The sequence below is a fragment of the Drosophila yakuba genome, chromosome 2L, assembly GCF_016746365.2.
Source record: "Drosophila yakuba strain Tai18E2 chromosome 2L, Prin_Dyak_Tai18E2_2.1, whole genome shotgun sequence".
Classification (NCBI taxonomy): Eukaryota; Metazoa; Arthropoda; class Insecta; order Diptera; family Drosophilidae; genus Drosophila; species Drosophila yakuba.
The window spans coordinates 3,289,817-3,296,200 of record NC_052527.2 but is presented as its reverse complement, the minus strand read 5'-3'; positions in this window follow the sequence as shown (position 1 = coordinate 3,296,200).

Below are 6,384 nucleotides of genomic sequence, written 5' to 3'. Positions count from 1 at the left end.
GTCAAGAGCGAGTTCACATGAGCAATGATGTTGAACTGCATTTCCCAGAATTTCCCCGACCCTGCGAATCCACAGGCGCTGTGGAAAACTCGCCATTTGACCTCATTGCCGTGCTGGTCAGCATTCCCAATTAGTTGGTCGTCTCCATTTTATTTTTGTTGTGTATCATTTTGCTGCTGTTGCGGTGCAGTGTGGTTTCATTAGTGGTTGGCTCACTGAGTGGTGGTTGTGCGGCGAATCCTCTACCTTTATTGTCAACAATTTGGCTCTTCAGCTTCGGCTGCCCTAAATTCTTTCGTTACCTCGTCTCCGGCATTGTCAATGTTGCTCGCAATCAGAATAGTCAGATGTAAAATCTCCTAGAAAGGTGTATATGGTTGCTTCTAAGCGGATTACAAATTATATATGAATTCAATGTAATATTAAATTTACATGGTGTGCATAATGGGCATGGCACCATAACACTCAAAAAAAAAGGTCGAAAATGGGAATGTTATACCTCATTCAACTCGTAATGAAATTCCAAATCGAACTGCATTCCAACTTAGAAGTCTTAATTTTCATAAATTTTTTGCAAAAAATCATGATGGTTCCAAAAATTAAAAAAAAAGCCCAAAAATTAATTTCTGGATATTATCTAAACAAGTTAATTTTCTATTTAAAACAGTAAAAATATTGCTTCTGGGACAATTTTTAGCCAAGTTTCGACCAAAGATCAAAAGTGGGACTTTAAGCCAACACTGAATTTCCATTACATACCTAAAAATGATCGAAAATGGAAATGTTATACTTCATTAAACTCGTCGCTCAATCTATTCGGTTTTAATCGAACATAAAAAAGATGGAAACCTTTGAATGCCTAAATCCACGTAGAGAACCCGCAAAAACTTAGCAAGTGCGAAAAAACTCGCTAAATCCGATTTGAAAATTGTTGGACTCAGCGAAAAAACAAGACTGCAAACGCAACTGCATTGCAACACTTGTATTGTGTTCCCTCGATTTGCGAGGCATTCGACAGCTGTGTGCAAAATCAAAATTGATTCCCTTACATTTTAAAAACTCATATCTAAAGACACCTTTGTATCGCCAAAATGGCTGTCCAGCTTGCAAGTTGCACAGTAAGAAGGTAAGGTAGTTTAGTAGATAATATTGCCTTTAAATAAGACAACTGCTACTATTTTGGCCATGGGTGTAGGTGTCGAATGCTGATGTCGGTGTATATTTGCATGGCCAGCAGAAGTGGGCAGCTGTCATGGCGTGGCATCTCGCAGGACAATGTGAATAGTACAAGGCATGCAATTCGAATGATTCCACGAATTGCCTTTTGCGGCACGCTTTCCACTGCTCGAAGTTTTCCGAGCTTGCCACCACCACCCAGCTGCACTTGCCTCGCCTTCATTTTTTCCGCCCATTTGCTGGTCTAACAACTGGCATAGATAAGTGCCGAATGCTGGGTGGCAATTAGGAAACTATCGCTGCACCTGCGTCCAGCTATGCCAATTAGCGCTGTTTATGGCCACGCAATTAACAAGCCTGTTAACGTATGTATGTTTACACGCACACGCAGGCACACACACACACACACACATCGTCAACCTTTGACGCACACAAGCACACTCTCTTGAGCAGCGCAAACAAAATGTGAGTGAGTAATTGACGCTTTAATAAGTGCCACTCGACGGGTTCCAAGCGCCACGTGCCCCGCGTTGCATGCTAAGAAAAGCCTGCAACTTTTTCAGAAAACATACTTCGTTTTTTGAAATTGTTTTAAAAATGTGACCAAAAATTAGTTAACAGTAACTCCAGCTGGGAAGTAATTTAAAATATATTTAAATGTGTTTTATAATGTATTTATCTTCGTGTGCAGTACATATTCCCAGGGTGTATATCATCACGTGCCCCCTCCAAGGAGTTGAGTACATATATATGCCAACGTATACAAAAGGATATCACTTTGGAATTGTCAGCTGGCTGCGCCGGCAAATTAAATAATGTTGACACAATACAAAAGCTGGGTAACGTATTGTTCGACGGGCACACGCGGCGTATGCGTAATTTAAGCATATAAATGTTTACCCTGCTGACAATGCACAGGCAGCTCACCTCATCCACTTTAAACTTCAGCCCGAGGAACACCTGTGCCCTCGGCGAGGTGCAAAAAATGCACAGTGCTTCGGGGGCTGACAGGCCAGTCGACTTTGACAGACTGACAGCAACAGGATGACTTCCTGCCAAGCCGGTTAATGCTGTCTGCAACTGAAGATAAGCAGCAGAACTGGAGAGGATTGGAGGAAAGTGAACAAGGTTAAGTGGGGTGAATGAGGCTAACAGCCTCAGTCTTAAGCCAGATAGGTTGAATGGTTGAGTAAAGTTCCATTTAAATGGTTGGCAATGGTATGGCACTTAAATCATACATCAACAAAGCTAAAATAAATTATAGAAAATATAATTGATAAGCTCTCCGATTTGAAACTACACTACGTCAACAAAGCTAAAATATATTAATATAAATTATAGGAAATATAATTCATAAGCTCTCGTATTTGGAACTACACATAATTATTTAGATATAGAAACATATTTACTGTTTTAAATACTTGTCAAAATAAATAGGGCTTAAAATAAACATGGGAACAGTCAACATTTTCATGTTAATGAGCCCCAAAACAAATACGAAATAATTTGGCAATAGGCGCACCGAAATTCGCAAGCCAATTGCCATGCAACAACAATTTTTTCCACGAAATTGAGTCACGAGAAAATTGGCAGAGACACGCTTTCATTTGCGCCGACACATTTCCTCAAGTCTCGAAACTCCTCGAACAGGACCTCATAAATATGGAGCGAGTTGGCGGAGGGGAAAAAATATGTATTTGCGATCTGAGTGGATATTTGCTGGCGCAACGTGAGCAACTAGACAAATAAGCTGGTTATGAAAACACAGATGTAGACCGCCACGGAAACGCATTTATATTCAGAGTCCTCGCACTCCGCTGAACTCACATATCGATACGATGCCATTTGTTGTGCGTCTGTGCTCCGATTGATTTTGGGTTTTGTTTTTATGCCCGACGTCTGACAATGCGCAGCATTCACACGCTCGATTAACCTCCAAGGATAATGCTCATAATTGGAGCAGTAACTGAAAGGACACGTCCTTAAAAACAACAATCAGGAGAAGCGCTAAAATTAGATCGCACAAATATTTAATGTGCGTAAAAAGATTGCTTTGAATCCTGGAGTACTTACATTTATAAAAGTAACTTTAATACTATCTGAGCGACTTGAAGACCAGGCGTATATCATTTATCACAATATGTCAAGCTGTCGCTGAAAAACCCCGCATATACGCACATTTTTTTGGGACCTGAAACGGGGCAACAACTCCATCACAGTCAAAAACAAAACTTTATAATGCAAATGCATTTTCAGAGTGTTGCATATAATTATGTCTGTTCGCTGCCCAAATCGTATTTGAAAATCGTTGGATCGCTCAACTGATGTGGAAAATTATAGATACCACATATGAGTGTGCATTGGATGGGAAGTGGGAGCCGAACTATGGACCAATCAACGCCATCATCAATTTCCACAGAGTATAGACATGGAGCCCCTATCCAATTGCCCGACACCTCGAATGTGTGCGTTTTCGCATGCGAAAACAAACAGTGTTTGGCAAAATGAAGCTCACTAAATAAAAATAAAATCAAACATCAAAGCCAGTATATCTAGGTAATTTCACATGCCTCGAGCATTCGAAATTATGATGCACCGAGCAGCGAATATTTGCCATAGTTTCAGTTCATTGAACTTTAAAGTAGTGAGCAATGATCTGATCAATTTACTTAACATTCAAACATTTTTCACTTCCACTAATGCACTTCGCACAACTAATTTACTACTGCGGACAGTAGGCAAACTTTAAGATTCGTTTAAAGCACACTTTGATTGTTATGGAAATCTATAGTAATTGGGAGTGGTTTCTGAAGCAGCTTTGCACAGCAGCAATTAAAATGCTATTACCATTCTAACGTCCTCACTTTAACGTACGAATTTATAAAGTTTGCAAAGCTAAAGATAAACAAAACATTTAACTGAGCTGCAACAGCCTTCTCACGACTTAAAGTTATCTAAAAAGTTCCCGTCTTGACACGAAGCTGAATATTAAATCACAACAATCTCTAGTGCTCAAAAATGTGAAGTTTCTTAACTGCATACTGGACTCCTTCATAAATAATTACAAAATCTGTGGGATTTACTTTGCATGCCTCATATTTTGTATAAGTAATTCATAAACTATTTCACATTTAACATGTAGCCCAGAAGACTCTCGCACACTCCGATACCCTGGCATAAATATTCATGTGTCCAATAGTTTTTCAAGTTTGTCAAGTTGCAGGAGTGTGAAAAATTTATGAATAATTCCAGGCCAACAAGACAGAGTGGATATTTGGTCAGAATGAAAGGACTAATTTCGCCCAGGGCGAAAAGCTTTCAACCTACCGACATTGTCTTGCTTAAATTGTGTTTATTGGTTTTGAAACAAATTGATTGCCCGACTGGCGTTTCCGAATAATGGAAATTCTTGACTGGGCAATAAGGCCAAACGGCTTAAGCCGTGTGCACACAGAAGTTCCATTCTTTCTGCCATGGATTTGTGCCATTTCCCCAGCTAATATCACTGGGATTTGGTGCCAGTAGGTGGAGAAGCACACACAGAGGCCCCAGTTAGGCACTGCATAAACACTTGTTTAGCCCGAAGTGCATTTGTTTGGCCTGCCGATACCAGTGGAAAAACTCTGTGTGGGGAAAGCAGGAGGAAAGCGGATAGAGCTTTTCCAGGCAGACAAAGTTAGTGACATGCTCGCTTCTATTTATTTCTTCGGGCTTGCCGGGGGATTCCCACTTCTACTTCCACTTGCACTCCAAACTGGAATCCAAATTGGAGCTGTGAAATGTCGAACTTTGTTCGGTCAGCGGCAGTCGAAATGTTCATTAAAATGCAATTGAACTTTTGCCCTGACGCATGACGAGCTGCAGCGCCAGTTGCATTCCAGTTTCAATTACTCGATTGCCACCTGGGGAAATGGGACAAAATCGCATTAAAGTCAGCTCCTAGTGAATGATGATTTTGTGGCCATTTTGATGCTGCTGCTGCTGCAACGCCGTAAAAAAGTTTGCAGCTCGCTGGCCAATTCGCCGGCGCTTCAATTTCTTTCTTTCTTTCGTTCGGAAAACTTTGCCCCGGCTTGTCTTAATGACTTTGAAATTGTTGGTCATGTGTTGCCGCTGCAACGGCACGAGGTGGAGCACCTCGACGTGGCCACGTTGCCACAGGAATCTCAACCGCAACAGGCACGTTTACTCCTTGGCTGCCGGTGCAGTTGCACCACAATGATCTCAATTTACGTGATGGCCGCCCTTCAATGCGCTTGATTGCAACCGAGTTTTCTTTAACTTTTCCGCCAACCAATCGACATTAGGCAACTGGCAGCCAGTCGATCGGTTCTGAACAATTTTCTAGCCAAATGTGGCTATTTTAAATGCCTGCGAAATGGTTTTAATTACGGCATATATAACAGTTATAGAAATAAATTTGTAAAGCACTTATAATATTGACAGAAGTCTGGGCATTGTTTAGAATTCTTATAAATATGTCATAAATTAAGCTAAAACATATCATTTCAATCAGGTTGTAAGCTAATTCATTGCATTATCGAAACCTTACTATGTTATTTTTTAACAATGGGTTTCCTGTTAGTTCAGAGATTCAGCGAGTTTTTAATCCTCTTTGGTCAGCACCACAAGTGAAGGATACCTGCCGTTGAGTGGGTGAATGGGAAAGCTTTTAGTGGACTCCAATGACAAGGATTGAGGCCGAAACGTTAGATGGCGCTTGTTGCTGGCTGCTGGCCATGTGTCAAGTATTACGCATACGCAACGTGTGACACGGTCGAGCAGAAAGCCATCAAATCATAATTGAGGCGACCCGGCTGTCCATCAATAAAGTCAACCAAGAGAGTAACGATGACGATGACGTTGGCGTTGGCGATGGACAAATGACAGGTGAAACCCCAATGGAACCGGATAAGTGCAGTAATAAAAGTGAAACATTATTGACGCACTTTACCGGAGTGGGTTAAAATGTTTGAGTTACCTGGCACTTAAGAAGAGATTCAACTTTAAAGGCACAATAAAATCAATCAAGAAAGGGCCTCCAGTTCCCTCGGGTGAAGAGAGAAAAGGGGTTTTTGGGCCTTGAATATCTTAAGTAGCTTTATTGAAGCCTCTGAATTTGCATTCTATAGCAATCTTCTTACCTAATTACATACTGGAATTCTATGCTGTTCTTCCTGTTCTTCCACAACAGTGACACTCAGCTGG